The 15,938-nt window shown below is 34.4% G+C and overlaps 1 protein-coding gene across 4 annotated transcripts in view; it reads right to left on the bottom strand.

Annotated features, from left to right (window-relative positions):
- The window catches only part of Madm (MLF1-adaptor molecule), a 219,569-nt gene that overhangs the window by 160,905 nt on the left and 42,726 nt on the right, over window positions 1–15,938 (bottom strand). The window lies entirely within an intron of this gene.

Genomic DNA, 15,938 nt, shown 5'->3' with positions numbered 1-15,938 from the left:
TTTTCAATGAAAATCCAAATTTCAAGTATCTGGAATAATGTGATTTATATTTGGTTTAAAAGTGTGATGATCATATTTATGTATAACTTTGGCACTCTTTTCAGTCATATTATAACAGAACTATATGGAAGTCAATACAAGACAGAGAAAATCTTTTTTCGAGCCTGCATCAACAATAAAGCATGCCTCTTAATTTCATCAAGCATAGCTGCATTAATTTACCATCAATACCAAAGGTCACCTTTATATACAACCCAAGAGGGTGCTATGCTAGGACATTACTTCTGTTTCTTTTGTTATAATTTACAATTGTTTCCACAGCTACCTGAGTGTAGCGCCTTATGATCCGTGGCAACAGCTTTTGTGCTCTGAAGATGCTAGTTTGAAATCCAATAATATATAACAAGCTTTGAATATGTAAATTTTTGACAAGTAAAAAGGGCATATTGGAGATGTCAATAACAACAGAGAAGACAGCTTGAACCTAGCTTTTCTTTTCTCTCAGATGCACCATAACATCGGATGGGATAAGAGCTCCATGTATTATGGAGAGGGCAACTTCACTGCCCACAACAAAAAAGAATCTATGTTCATCCATTCACAAGGCACACTCAATAGAAACCAAGGAAAGATCCTATGTGATATTTGGAAATCACTCATTAATCTTTTTACATGCCAACTATCATGGACACCTTATTGGACAATAGCTGACCCATGCAAGCTTCCACATTTTTCGTTTTCAACATATTGTGACAGTTCCTACACATTTCAGTATTTTAGTAATGTTATAGTTCATGTTTGTTGTAATTTTTTTGTTCATCCTAATCTTAACCCAGAAGAAGTCACAAGTATATGCAGTGAAACTAGTCGGCTTCATTTAATTGTATAAATACAGTAGAATAAACCCAATATAGTCCTCCTTACTATAACAAGCTCTGTTTCTATATGGTGATATTAGTTAATGCATGATGAAATAAGTTACAAGACTAAACTGTGAAATTATGTGCTCTTCTCTGAACACTTACTCTTCTTAGCTGTATACCTTTGATTTGACATCAGTAAGATATTGGGAAAATAGTTATAAAAGAAATTTCAAAATTAGCACATAAGAAGATATCTAAAAGTTATTAGCTGCTAGTAAAGTAGTGTTTATTATTTGCTTTTATTCATTGATTAATATCTATTTACCAATCAAGTAAGATATTAAGATCCTTATAATTCGTGAAGCAAGTAAAATAAATGTAACAGCATTAAGTCATTAACCATTAATTAAAAAAGTATGTCACTGATAGTGATATTCCATAACAGATACCACATATGGAAGGTGATCCCAAAATTTCTTTTCAAAATGTGTACTCTGAGCTAAACTTGCTACATAAGATGACCATTTACAGTTATTTCTAAACAGCTGATTACAAGTTACTTAATGCAGGCATAATAATCACCCCTCAGGTATTTTAGGTATTTTCTTTACTGCAATTTATGAACAATGTCTTCCCATACAAAATGGCTGGTAATTTTTTTTTTTTTTTGTTAGATTTATAGCAGTTCTCAATTTCATATACTGTAATTCATATGATCACCAGTAAGGTTTCATTGGGATTTAAATAAAAACTACATACTACCATACTGAATACATTTATTAAATATCAATATTTAAATACAAAATACATTACTATGCAAATATAACAATATATTAACATGCCAAATGCTTATTAGAATATAATATGTGCATTCAACATGATGCAACTACACCATACATAACTACAGGAGCTAGGTGATAACATGACAATTTTCCATTGTTTAATTCAACAGTTCAGATTTTATACCTGGTGTATAAGATGATTGCTAGTTTCACCATTTTTTTTTTTTTTTTACTTCAAATATCATCTTACCAACATATGGGTAATTACTACATAAATTCTTAAGGGTGATACATAATGTCAGTGAAATCACAAAAATTTCCTCAAAAGTAACTAATAATAGTACAAGACTGAAATATTTATGCATAACAGTTTGCTACTCATCTTTTGTTAAAAATACAAGCATGTTTTTCAATTAATAATGGAACTTTTCATAATATGAACCATTTATAAAGTTTTTCTAAACTGGTATAGAAAATACTTTATATTTTAAAATATAAAGTTTTTCTAAACTGGTAGCTCAAATTAAAGTTTTCCATACTTAGTAATGAAGGTGTAATCACCATTTGCCATGTAATCACCAAATTCCACATTTTAAAACAACGGCAAAATATGGCGGCCAATCACAGGAATCCATCCAATCAGAAGACCTCCTCCCGAATAAACACCAACAATGAACAACAAACAAGGAGCGACCAACCACCAGCAAGCAAGAACCATGTGATCAACCTATCAAGCCTACTGAACAACAGTGAACTTACGCTACTGAATAAAGGATTTAACTACGCAATAGCACCTAAAAAGGTAAACAAATTGGATTTTATCTACCACATAGAAAGAGGCATCAGGTCCCTACCTAACAATAAATATAGCCGATAAAATAAGATTAAAAACTAGTAATGTCCTGAACACTAAGAAAACCATACAGAAGAATCTCACAAAAACAGAACTAGCAGCAATTAAGTCATTAAAAGCCAAACAAAACAAAACATAATAATAACAAAATCGGATAAAGGCAATGCCACTGTCGTCCTTGACAGGTCAACATACATACTTCAGATGAATCAACTAGTAGCCGATAACAACACATATAAGCTGGTAAATTATAACCCAACAAAAAGGATAACGGATAAAACAGAGAAACTACTCAAGTCCATCACTTCTTGGCCACCAGACACAGTTAAAAAACTCAAACCCCACTATGCCCCCCCCCCCAGAATATATGGGGTCCCAAAAATACACAAACAAAATGTGCCCCTTCGACCAATCGTGGAAGGAATAGACAGTCCCAATTACCACTTAGCCAAGAAATTAGCGGCAACACTCAAGGAGTTGGTAGGTCATTCCTCCTCCTACATAAAAAACACACAATGCTTTATAAGCAAAATTAAAAACATAACATTCAACAAAGATGACTTATTAGTCAGTTTCAACATTTCTGCCCTTTTCACTAATGTCCCCATCAATAACACAATTCTCCTACTACAGAACAAATTTCGGCACAACATTACAGCCCTCTTTGCCCACGTACTACAGTCCGGTTACTTCGTGTGGCAAAACAAATTTTACCTACAAAAAGAAGGTACAACCATGGGCTCACCAACTATCCCCCCCCCCCCAATCGTAACATCTACATGTTACGACTGGGGGGGGGGATAGTTGGTGAGCCCATGGCCATGCTAAGACCGACAGTCTGGCTTAGATACATTGACGACGTGTTCGCGATCTGGCTGCAAGGGCGACAAACGCTAGACACATTCCTTAGCCACCTGAACAAACAACACACACATACAATTTACCATCAAAATTGAAAATCAAAATTCGCTCCCATTCCTAGACATGTCTTCCTTTAGGCAGTCTATCCTTCACGGTCTACCGAAAACCGACACACACAGGCCAATACATACATGCTAATTCATACTACCACCCATCACAAAAATATGGAGTCATTAACACTCTTAAAAACAGAGCTACAACAATTTTCTCTAACCACCAAGTCCTGAAACAAGAACTAAAAATCATCAGCGACACATTCATAAATAATGGCTATAACAAAAATACTATTAATAAAATACTCCATAAAACAACAACAAAAACAAATCTGGATTACAGTAAAACCATAGCCATCCCATACTCTTTAGTGTATGGGATGGCTATGGTTTTACTGTAATCAGAGAAAATCAACAGAATCCTACAACATTATAACCTCGATGGCAACTTTAAACCACCCACTAAACTTAAAACCATATTCAACTCCTCTAAGGATCCTCTCCTCCCATTAGCACATCCTGGAGTCTATTGCATCCGCTGCACCTGTAACTTACCGTACATTGGTGAAACAGGATGGACAATCCCCATATGCAAGAAAGAACACATTAGACACATTAAATATAACCATTATGGTGAAGCAGGCCTCTCAGACTACGTGTTCAACACCTTACACCAAATCGACTGGAAAAGCACCCGCTCTTTACACCACACAAAAACGTGGTATGAAAGGAAATTTAAGGAAGCCTGCGAAATCCTGATAAACCACCCAAATAGCAACAACAAAGATGGCATGAAAATTCCAAGGATCTGGATGGCACACATTCAGCCTACCTAATATATAAGATCCAGCATAAGTCAGGACTCTAACTAATCTTCAGCTAGTATTAGAAACCATTCCATACCAACTGGCTGGAATGTACAAGTATAATCATGATGTTAATATATGTATATAGATAGATACTTGTTGTTGCGCCCAATGTATTTCTACAACCAACAGATAACATTAACAATAGGACTCTAGTGTTGATGTATAATTTTTTTTTTTTTTTTTTTTCACCAGAGGTCAGGCCAATAATTGTTGTAGTGGTTGGTCAGTATCTTTAACAAACCAGTTTGATCATAGTGTAGCTTGTTTTCTGTGTATAGTTAAATGCTCCAGAAGATGACCTTGACATAAAGGTCGAAACATCGAATGTAGATTTTAGTTATATTAAACTAAAGTTTTTATTCAAACATGGTAGTTGTCTCCATAATTTTCAAAAATGCATTCGGATCACCGTGTAAGCTTAAAAGAAAGGATGTAATCACCATTATTTCCCAAAAAATCAATATTCAAGAGATGCACAAGAACTTCAGTCTTCTAAGGCAGACCAACTTCATCAATCAATCCACATACATACATTCCTCCTCGATCTTTTTTTTTTTTTTTTTTTTTTTGCCATTTCAGCTTTGAATAACTGCTCCACTAATCTTCCATAGTTAAGTAGCATACTACCATTACCATCAAATTCCTGACATGTATCCTAAAGGGGTGGTAATATCAATCTAAGGTAGCATACTCAATAATTCACTAATATATAAATAGATCCAAAGTGTTATTATTATTTTTTTTTAATATCTTCATTTTCAATATGGTTCATTAATGCCTTCTGTTTACTTCTCATAAGAACTTGTACTTGAGATCTCTAGTCTTTGATAAACTGTTTTCTTCACAGCTTAAATTGTAATTAAAACAACCTTAAGTTTATCATTAATGAATGAAAAATGTCACTGGTAAAAAAAATAAATAAATAAAAAGTTTATGAAGTCCTTAAGATATTTAAGTACAGATAATTTTCCATACATTATTTTGTGAAGAAAACATTGATTCAGCTAGGGAGGCATGTGATAAAGTTGTCTGCAAGGACAGAATGCTATGAGAATATAAGAATATAGAAAATAAGAATGCCATGGTGGACAAGTTAAAGAAGCAGTCCTGGAAAAGAAGAAGCATACTGAAAGTTTCTAGCAAATGAGTCGACAGATGCCCTAAAATTATATAGAGAAAAATGTAAGAGCTAAGCTATGTGGTGAAAGTAGCTAAATAAAAGTCATGGAAAGACTTCAGTAAGAATATATATAAAGAGTAAATATCAGGAAGGTGGCCAGATATCCAGAAAGGTTCTGGAGGCTTATGAAAAAACAGAAATGAAGAGTACTGTAAGGAGAATCAAAGATAATAAAGGTGACATGAAAACCAAGGATATCTTAAATGTCTGAGTAATTACTTTTAAAAACTTAAATGATACAAACAGTGACACAACCATAATAGAAAATTTTCATGAGAAATGGAAACAGGAGTACATATCAATGCTTGAGATAGAAAACACCATCAAAAACTTGAAATGTGAAAAGGCAGCCAGAGTAGATAATATTTAATCACAAATGCTCAAATATGAAGGTATAAAAATTTTGTAGTGGCTATGCTGCATAATTCAGAGGGTCTGGTCAGAAGGTCAAATTCCAGATGATTGAAGTAAAGCTCTCATAATTCCTATCTATAAAAAAAGAGATGAAACTGAATGTGAGAATTACAGAGGAATCTCTCTACTCAATGCTCCAGATAAGATTTATGCAAGAATACCTGAAAAGAGACTGAGAAAATTGTGGAAGAGAAACTGGGAGAAGCACAAGCTGTATTCTGTCCAAATAGAGATTATCAGGAACAGATTTTCACTTTATGAAAAATAATTGAGAAATCATAGGAATATGACAAATATATGCATTTCAAAATAGTGCAGTCATATGGGCTAAATGGAATATTATACAGGGCAATACATAGTCTACATGTAAGTCATAAGTCAGCAGTTAGAAGTGAAGGGAATACAGGAAGATGATTTGATGTAAAAATCAGGTGTAAGACAAAGATGCACATTATCTCCACTTACATTCATCATTTATCTGGATCACATTTTGAAAGAAAGAGACATTAAACTTAATATCAGAACTGGAGATATCAAACCTAGCTCTTTGCTTTATGCAGATGATGTGCGCTTTGACCATCCAACATACCTATAAACTGCACTCGACTCAATCACAACAAGACATGGGAGATGCAAACAAATGCTCCACAAAATAGAAACAAACAGACTCTTCATACTGTGACTGTAACAATTAGCCCAGACTGTCAAACATTGTAACTACCCTGTGCTCTCATCCTAAAACTGATATGGACTTTTTTTTTTTGGTTAAACCTGAAGCTTTATTGCAGATGCAGAAGTTTACTATTAAACTATGATGCATTTTCTGTTGTAATATGTATTAGTTCCACTTGTTTATTTTCTTATTACTATTTCTAAATAATGGGGAGAGAACAACCTAGTCATATTCAGTACTACCAAAACACATTGCCCCCCCCCCAATAAAATGTGAAAATACCTAGTTCATCAGATAACACTAGTCACTCTTCATGAGTTAGCATTTATACTGAAATATTAATATTTAGATTATACTTTCATTATATTGGAAAAAATCTGCTGAGATTGTAATCTGAATCAGTGAAAGGATATTAGAAAGGGACAATTTGTATGTTCTGCAAGGTTGTAGTCATTTATAAACAATGTGCATAATGTCAGTTTTGGGCATGCTGACATTAGTATACATAAGGAAGACATATCAAAAGAGGAGAGAATAATGGTATTTTGTTTTATATGCTTGAAGAGATCACAAGTATTTTTAATCATAAATTTGAATTTTTAGTAACAGTTTAATTATTTCGGAGAAATTTTGATAAGGGGGTTGTTATGGTATATGTTTGTACGAGATTATGGTCCATACAAGATAATCTGATTTATGGATATTTATGTGTCCAAATATAGCAGGAACACACTTGTATAAGAAGTAATTTTTTTTTTTAAAACGATATATTTATCCACTTTTTCTTCCTCTTTGAGCTAATATAAAATTTTGATTTGTTTTATATTGGAAGTAGAGTCTTCTGTAATTATTAACACTTACAAATACTCTTATTCAAGCTCCACTAACCAAGAAATCATACCTCAGTAATTAAAAAAACAATGCTATTCATGCAGCCCAAAATTGTATGCCTTCTTCACAAAGAAAATTATCTAAATCCAAAACTATTCTAAAACCCACATATATATTTCCAATATCTACAAAGCCAAACACATCTTCAATATTCTAATCACAAAACTTTCTTTGCTAAAACTACTAAAACAAAACCACAATATCGCAGAACAACATATTACTATGGCATAATGTTTTTTAAAGTGTCCTTTAATCATAAGGAACCTTACTGAGACTGCAATATCCCCTTAACAGAATACTTACATCATCATCATCATCAAATTCCTGCCATGTACCCTCAAGGGGTGTACAGGATATGACAGTACTACATGAAAAAATTATATCATTACTAACTTCCTACCTACAATTTTCCTCCAAATCAGTCTGTTACTTGTCAAGACGCCAACATTATCAGATCTTATATTTCTATCGTCTAAGGCACTTTGTACTGTATCAATCCACCTATATCTTGGTCTTCCTCTGGGTCGTTTTCCTGCCAACCTGGCAGAGAACACTTGTTTTGCTAATCTTTCCTCTCCCATTCTATTTAAGTGACCATACCACCTGAGATTAGCTCTGCTAACATATTCCTGGATGCTGACAATGTCAAGTTCTTTCCTAATATCCTCATTTTTAATACGATATTGCTGTTGATGCCATCTGTTCACGCCTCTAATCTTACTCAGGACTCTCATATCTGCGGTCTCTAGTCTTTGCTCAAGTGTTTTACTTCTGACCCAGCTCTCAGATCCATAAGTTAAAACTGGTTTGAACACTGTCTTGCATATACCTAATTTAGTGTTCCGACTAATTTCTCTCTTATTCCATATGAATTTATTCAATTGACTTCCCACCATACCAGCTTTGCTGATTCTGTTGTCTATTTCTATATTTAATTTACCATTTTCAGTAAAAATCATGCCTAAGTAGCTGAAATGTTTTACTTGTTCCACAGGTTCTCCATTCACAACACAGTTGACATTTTCAATGATTTTGCCTATTTTCATTGTCTTTGTCTTTTTATTGCTGACCTTCATACCATATCTATTACAACAGCTATTCAATTTAGTCAGAGAATCTTGCAGACTTGTAGCGGATTTATTTAGAAGTATAACATCATCCACATAAAGCAAAGAACTGACATTAACATCTCCAATTTTGATATCAGGTTTAATACCACTTTCCTTCATAATGTGAAGGAGTATGTACGGAACTACAGGTTAGGCAATTATAACAAGCTTCGGAGTGAGCTTGCAGCCATCCCATGGCAGAACATATTGCAAGGGAAAGATGTTAGCAGTGCTTGGGATAAAATCAGCGGGTATCTGAGGAAAGCAATATCAGATTGTGTCCCCATGGTCAGGAGGTCAAACAAGGCAGGCATTAGATGGATGAGCAGTAGTATCAAGCTTGAACTTCAAAAAAAGAAAATGTTATGGAGAATTTACAAGGAGAAGGGCGATCAGAACACCCATTAGCAGTACAAGGCTCAAGCTAGGAAGGTTACCAGCATAGTAAGAAAAGCTAAATCAGATTATGAGAAGACCTTAGCCAAAGAGATCAAGGGTAATCTCAAAGAGTTCTTCCGCTATGTGGCAAGTAAGAGGAAGAATGACTTCGGAAGGATAACCTTAGTGGGTGCTGATGGTATTGAGGTGACAAAATCAGATGTAATAGTCGAGTTACTGAGTGATCACTTCTTAAAAGTCTATCACCCAAGTGAGGATATCTCTATACCTATAGCAATACCTAATGTGAGAATTGAAGCTAAAGAATCAGAAGTATTAAATATATTGCAAAACCTAAATGCAAACACTGCGGTAGGCTTAGATGGAATATCAGCTCGGGTGTTGCGTGAATGTGCAAATGAATTGTCAACCCCTCTTACCTGGATATTTAATTTAAGTTTGAACTCTGGTATGGTCCCTAGGGAGTGGAAGCTAGGCAAAGTGGTTCCTTTGCATAAGGGTGGCTCTAAAACTGCGGTATTGAATTACAGACCAATCACCATCTCAGGAGTAGTGGTAAAAGTATTGGAAAAGTTGGTTAAAGACAAAATTCAAGAATGGGTGGATCAGGATATGATACTCTATAGAGGCCAACATGGTTTTGTTAAAGGTAGATCCTGCCTTAGCAATCTATTAACTATTCATAATAGAATAACATCAGAGTTGGACAAAGGAACTGGCTACACAGTGGTACTTCTGGATTTTGCTAAGGCTTTTGACAGGATACCCCATAGAACACTGTTACGCAAATTGGAGCAATGGGAATGGATATTAAATTGGTGATATGGATAGGAGAATGGCTCAGGGAGAGATACCATAAGGTGGTGTATGGGGGAGCCGAGTCCAGAATGAGGCAGATGACCAGTGGTGTGCCTCAGGGCTCTGTGCTTGGGCCAATGTTGTTTAATTTGTATATAAATGATATAGGAAACGGCTTAAAGGGAGATATTCAGTTGTTTGCTGATGATGCAAAGTTGTGTAGTGCAATAAAAAATCAAGCTGATGTTGAAAGTTTGCAGGAGGATTTAAATAAGCTGGTAAAATGGGCAAAAGAAAATGGATGTCAGTTCAATGTGGAAAAGTGTAAAGTCATGCATTTTGGGATTAAAAGATTACCAGCTGTGTACTACATCGATGGAAAGGTACTCCAAGAGATTGATGAGGCTAGGGACTTAGGGGTATTGGTAGATAGGGAGATGAAGTTCAGAGGACACATTGCTAAGGTGTCCAAGATTGCACATAGGATTACTTGGTTGTTGAGGAACACACTGACATCCAGAGATAAGGAGGTTATTATTCCCCTTTATAAAGCATTGATACTTCCACATTTGGATTACTGTGCTCAGGTCTGGTCACCTGGATTCCTTGGAGATGAGGAGGCTGTGGAGAGGGTTCAGAGAAGAGTGACCAAGTTGGTGAGTGATATAAAAAATGCTCCCTACATTGATAGATTGAGAGCTTGTGGATTGCAGAGGTTGGTTGATAGGCGAAGAAGAGGGGATATGATAGAAACATTCAAATTACTAAAAGGTTTTTATAGGATTGATGCAGGGGAAATGTTTCAGCTGTGTGATAGTGATGGAAGAACAAGAGGTCATCTCTGGAAATTAAAGAAGAGTGTGGTTAACAAAGGTGTCAGAACAAGGTTTTTTGCCTGGAGGGTGGTGAATGAGTGGAATTCATTGCCTGACTTTGTTGTGAGCTCTTCATCTGTAAATGAATTCAAGAAGAGATATGACAGATATTGTTTTGCTAGTTTGGGTCTCCCGCGATGAGTCTACTGACTCCATGGAGATACCCGTAATAATAATAATAATAATAATAATAAAAAAATAATAATGTGATCCATATAGATAATGAATAACAGAGGGGATAATGTACATCCTTGTCTCACACCAGATTTAACATTAAACCATCTTCCTGTACTTCCTTCAATTCTAATTGCTGACTTACAACTCAAATAAAGACTAAGTATTGCTTGATATAATGCCCCATTGACACCATATAACTGCAGCATATTGAATAGCTTCTCTCTTGGCACTTTGTCATATGCCTTTTCCAAATCGACAAAACTTAAATACAGATCTTTGTTATATTCACATGCTTTCTCGACTATTTGTCGTAAAGTGAAGATCTGATCCTGACAGCCTCTATTTGGCCTGAATCCAGTTTGTTCTTCACCAAGCTTTTCTTCCACAATTCTTCTCAACCTTTTCTCAAGTATACTTGCATATATCTTGCCAGGAACACTCAGTAGGGAAATACCTCTGTAATTCTCACATTCAGTTTTATTTCCCTTTTTATATATGGGTACTATGAGAGCTCTACTCCAATCATCGGGAATTCGTCCCTCTGTCCAGGCTTTCTGAACTATGCAGTGCAGCAACTGTTAGACTCTTATACCACCATACTTCAGCATTTCTGGTCAAATATCATCTACTCCTGCTGCCTTTCCACATTTCAAGCCTTTGATGGCTTTTTCTACTTCAAGTATGGATATATATTCCAGACTGCATGGCTGGTCAGTGTTTTTTATCACTGTGCTGTCATCACTGTGCTTCATATCTGTTGAAAAACTGCTTCATTTAGCAGTTTTTCAAAGTAATTACATATACTTCAAGGATATCTTTTTCTCCTGTTTTCATGTCACCTTTATCATCTCTAACTCCTTTTACAGCACTCTTTCCTCCATTCCTAAGTTTCTTCAACAACCTCCAGAATATTTTGCCACCTTCTTGATATTTATTTTCTATATTCTTACCAAAGTCCTCCCATGACTTTTCTTTAGCTAGTTTTACACACTGTTTAGCTTTCTTATATTTTGTCTCTGTATTCTGTAAGAGTAAAAGCTGACTTATTTGCCAGGAACTTTTGATATGCTTTCTTCATTTCCTTCACTGTCTCCTTAACTTCCTGTGTCCACCAGGGAGTTCTGATTTTTTTATCCATGCACACAACCTCACCACATGCCTCTCTGGCAGAATCAATCAATGTTTTCTTCAGAGTCTGCCACTGAATCTCCAAGGTTTGATTCCTGTTCTCAAACTCTTTCATTTTCTTTTCAATAATATTTCTGTATTTTAATCTACAGTTCACATCTGAGAGCTGCTCAACTTTCATTCGCTTTAAAACTTTCTTACATGTTATTCTTTTCAATATGAAATTCAATTTTATCCTGCTCAAGAATAAATAGTGATCACTTCCAATTTCAAATCCTCTGTACACTCTGGTGTCATGCACCAGGGAGAAAACATCACTATCAACAATAACATAGTCAATGAGACTTTTCTTATTCCTAGCCTCTTCTCTCCATGTGAATTTGTGCGCATTTTTATGTTGGAACATGGTGTTAGTAATAACCAGTCCATGTCCTGAGCAGAAATCCAACAGATATTTGCCATTATTATTAGTTTTGCTCTTTTCTCCAAATTTTCCCAAAATATTTTTGTATGTCTCACAATCATTTCCTACTCTGCTATTTAGATTCCCAACAAGGACCAACTTTTCCTTTTTCAATGTGTCAGTTGCTTTTTGTAAAGCGTCAAAAAATTCCTCCACTTCTACCTTAGTAGAACCTTCTGTGGGATCATAGGCATAAATAAGTCTCATTGTCCAGTTTCCCCATTCTCATATTTGCCCACATTACTCTACTTGAGACTGATTGCCATTCAAGAAGATTAGCCTCGTATTTTGTGTTGAATACTATGGCTACTCCTTTTCCTTGATTGTCATTGCCTGAATATAACATTTTGTATTTATTGCTGAGAAAGATCTCACCAGTTTTGTTCTTTTTTGTTTCAGTCACCCCTATTATGTCAATTGGTACTTATCTAATTCCTCAGCTAACTCCATTTCTTTGCCATTCAGGCTTCTTATGTTGATAGTACCGATCTTTAACTCTGGTGATGTTGAGTTGGTTTTTTGTTTTCAGATTTGTTCCAGTAGCTGACTTTTCGCTGTTCGCCCTGGTTCCCTGGCGAAAACAACGGGGGCCTTGTTTAACCGGGCGACGCCCCAGCCGGCATGAAATTTTGTCATGTTGTACCATCATTTTTTATTTTGGTTTAACCAATAAGAATACAATTTGGTCGGCTAAATCCCAAATTGCCAGCCCATCCTTGTTCGTTCAGTATCAAAGTAGATACCCAACAGGGTGCACCACGAGAAGGTGAGGATTGGACATTAGGTCAGAAGCCCTGGTCGGTTCTCCGCATTCCTTTAAAGGCTATGTGGAGGTCTCCTCTCAGTTATACAGCTTTGACCCTTAAGCACCCCGAATACTTACATTCCACCACTAATATAATAATGAAAAAACCACTACAGAAATATTACATGTCATACACACCTGAAATTGATAAAGTTAGCATTACTGATTTCCAAGAAAACAAACAAATTATATTGCTCTGAATCTCTAATGATAAGAAATTATCAAGGTGCTATAAACAACAGCGACCCTATCTACTTTTGTCCTGTTGGAAATTAAAATAATTATTCCCACAAATCCTACTTGTAGGCTGACAGAAAAAGATAATCGGATTGAATCTATGGGAAACGACCCTGGAATGGAAAAGGGAAAACGAAAATGGAAACGACAAAATATAATACACATAGCAAACTGGAATGTAAGAGGAATAGCATATAAAGAAATAGAATTAGACCAGTTATTAAATGAAAGAAATTTTAAAATAGCAGCAATCACTGAAACAAAAAAGAAATTAAAAGGAACTATGAGAACTGAAAACTTTAATGTGATATACAGTGGAGTCGACAGAGACCAAAGAGCAAAAGCAGGAGTCATGATTTGGATTCATAACTCCCTTTCAAAACAGTTAAAACATTATAAATTATGGAATGAAAGAATAATAGAAGCTAAAATAAAATAGATAGAGGCTATTTAACGATAATTGGTTTATATGCCCCAGAAGAAGGAAGAGAACAGGATAATATTGATTTTTATAATCAGCTACAAAACATATATAATAAAATAAATAAAAATGATTACATAATTTTAGCAGGAGACTTAAATGCAAGAATTGGAAACACGAAAATTAATAATAACATAGGAATACATGGAGATCACACTCTAAACAGAAATGGTAAAAAATTGATTGACTTTGTAGTTAATAATAACCTAAAAATAATGAATTCCTTCTATAAACATAAAGACATACATAAATATACTTGGGCAGCAAGAGGATGGAAATCAATATTAGATTACTTCATATTAAATGAAAAGACATCAAAATTTTCACTAGATGTTAGAGTTCACAGAGGATGTGAAATAAGCAGTGCCCACTTCCTTGTTAAAATAAAATTAAGATTACCACCTAAATGGCTACAAGTAACAAGAACAGAAAGAAAAATTGAAACATTTGTTTATAAAACTAGACTATTGAATGACACAAATGTACAATGGCTATATGAACAAAGAATTAACCAATATCTAGATAAAATAAAACAAAATGAAGAAATAGAAATAGAATGGCTTAATATAAAAACGATACTAAATGAAGCAGCAAATGAAAGACCAAAAAATTCAATAAAAGAAAAAACTGAAGATCTGGGATGATACAATCAAAGAAATAATCAAAAAGAAAAAAGAAGCCTATCACAAATGGTTAAGCAGTAAAAGATTGGAAGATGAAATAGAATATAAAAGAATAAGAGCCATAGTTAAAAGAGAAGTCAGAAAAAGACAGAGAATCATGGAATAAATTTGTTTCTAATTTAGAACATGATTTATATAAAATAAGACCCAATGTATAAGATTTTGAAACACTTAAATGCAGATACCAAAGAAAACATAAAATTAAACACTGAATTGAAATTAAAAGAATTTCTAAATTACTACATAGAACTGTGGACAGACAAATATTTCAAAAAAGACAACTGCCAAACAATTAACGAAAATGAAAAGGAAATAACTGAAGAAGAATTAGAAATCAGCCTGAAAGAAACAAGAAACGGAAAATCACCTGGAGAAGATAAGCTAGGTTCAGAACTATGTAATAAAATGGAGTAAAAATTTACATCAAGGAATTAAACTTTCACCTACAGTTAACTTAAACATTCTCCTCTTTGCAGACGACCAAATAATAATTAAAAATTCTGAAGATAACTTACAGAAAGCTATTTTAAATCTAAATGAGATATCCAAAGATTATGGTATGATAATATCAATGGAAAAATCAAAAACTATGGCCTTTAAAGGACAAGATCCAGCAAGAACTAAAATAGTAATAGATAACAAGATCTTAGAACAGGTGAATTCATTTAACTACCTAGGAAGTATGATCATATATGAAAATGAAAAAGATATAAATGTAAAAATTGCAAAATATTTAAAAATAACAGGTGTAATTAACTCTATATTTAAACCAAACCTAGTTCAAAAACGAACCAGGCTAAAAGTATACAATACATTAGCCTTACCGGTCTTAATGTATGGAAGCGAAATCTGGACAATAAAACAAAAAGACAAACAAAGATTAACAACAGCAGAAATGAAGTTTATGAGAAAAACTGCAAAGTATACCCTATCTGACCACAAAAGAAACGAAGAAATTATGAAAGAATTAAACCAAGAACCAGTAATAGAAAAAATTAAAAAATATAAACATAAATGGATGGAACACGTTCAAAGAATGAAAACAGAAAGATTACCAAAACAAGCCTTAAAGTACAATCCATTAGGAAAAAGAAAACCAGGATGTCCTCTTAAACGATTTAATGATGACTTCTAAGGCCGCAACAGGCCATGCTAGGCCTAAATCCTTGATACGTATGACGATGATTCCCATTAATCTCAAAACTACCCAAACTCCATTACTTTCAAACATTTCTGCTGTCAATTTCCTGAAACATCCTGTATAATAATTATCATATAAGTCTAAGCACCAGAAGAACCAATCAGGAGCCTATAAACACAGAAAGACTTCTAATCTTGTACTTT

The sequence above is a fragment of the Typopeltis vanoorti genome, chromosome 20 (genome assembly GCF_054136105.1).
Source record: "Typopeltis vanoorti isolate ZY-2024b chromosome 20, IOZ_Tvanoo_1.0, whole genome shotgun sequence".
In the NCBI taxonomy this organism is placed as follows: Eukaryota; Metazoa; Arthropoda; class Arachnida; order Uropygi; family Thelyphonidae; genus Typopeltis; species Typopeltis vanoorti.
Note: the sequence above shows the minus strand (reverse complement) of the source record. Positions and strands in the feature narration are given on the sequence as shown.